The following is a 1,243-nucleotide window of genomic DNA, read 5'->3' as shown; positions in this document are numbered from 1 at the left end:
TTTTCTCTCTTCCCTCTTCCCCTTCATTTTTAACCTTTTTCCTCTCTTTCGATTTCATTTTTTTACCCCATTCCGTTCCCTTTTGACACCTTTTTCGTTTGTTTATTTTTTCCCCACTTTTCGTTCTTCTCTCTTTTCCTCTTTGCGATCCGCGCGCTATTCCCGTTTCTGTTTCTTCTCTTCTCTCTTCCCCTTCATTCCTGCCCTTTTTCCTCTCCTTCAGTTTCATTTCCTCACCTCGTTCCGTTTATTTTTTCGTTTGTTTCTTTTTTCCCACTTTTCATTCTTCTCTCTTATCCTCTTTGCGTTCCGCGCTCTGTTCCCGTCTCTTTTTCTCTCCTCCCTCTTCCCCTTCATTTTTAACCTTTTTCCTCTCTTTCGATTTCATTTTTTTACCCCATTCTGTTCCCTTTTGACACCTTTTTCATTTGTTTATTTTTTTCCCACTTTTCGTTCTTCTCTCTTTTCCTCTTTACGTTCCGCGCTCTATTCCCGTCTCTTTTTCTCTCTTCCCTCTTCCCCTTCATTTTTAACCTTTTTCCTCTCTTTCAGTTTCATTTCCTCACCTCGTCCTGTTTATTTTTTCGTTTGTCTCTTTTTTCCCACTTTTCGTTCTTCTCTCTTTTCTTCTTTGCGTTCCCTGCTCTATTCCTGTCTCTTTTTCTCTCTTCCCTCTTCCCCTTCATTTTTAACCTTTTTCCTCTCTTTCAGTTTCATTTCCTCACTTCGTTCCATTCCCTTTTTCATTTGTTTCTTTTTCCCCACTTTTCGTTCTTCTCTCTTTTTCTCTTTGCGTTCCGCACTCTGTTCCCATCTCTTTTTCTCTCTTCCCTCTTCCCCTTCATTTTTAACCTTTTTCCTCTCTTCGATTTCATTTCCTCACCTCGTTCTTTTCCTTTTTTTCGTTTGTCTGTTTTTCCCACTTTTCGTTTTTCTCTCCTCTCCTTTTTGCATTTTTCACCCCTTTCCTCTTTCTCTTTTTTCCTCATCTTTTCTTCTCCCTTTTTCTCCTTTTTCCTCTTTTTTAACCCCTTTCCTCATCCCTTTTCCCCCCCTTTTCCCTTCTCCCTTTTTCCCACTTTTCATTTTTCTCTCTTTTCCCCTTTGCATTTTTCTCTCCGTTCCTTTTTCCTTTTCTCTCTTTTCTCTTCCCCTCCATTTTGATCCATTTTCCTTTTCTTTATTTCCCTCCTCTCCTTTTCCTCTTCCACTTTTCCCTCCTTTCCATTCATCTCTTTCGCCC

The sequence above is a fragment of the Coturnix japonica genome, unplaced genomic scaffold (genome assembly GCF_001577835.2).
Source record: "Coturnix japonica isolate 7356 unplaced genomic scaffold, Coturnix japonica 2.1 chrUnrandom561, whole genome shotgun sequence".
NCBI lineage: Eukaryota > Metazoa > Chordata > Aves > Galliformes > Phasianidae > Coturnix > Coturnix japonica.
Note: the sequence above shows the minus strand (reverse complement) of the source record.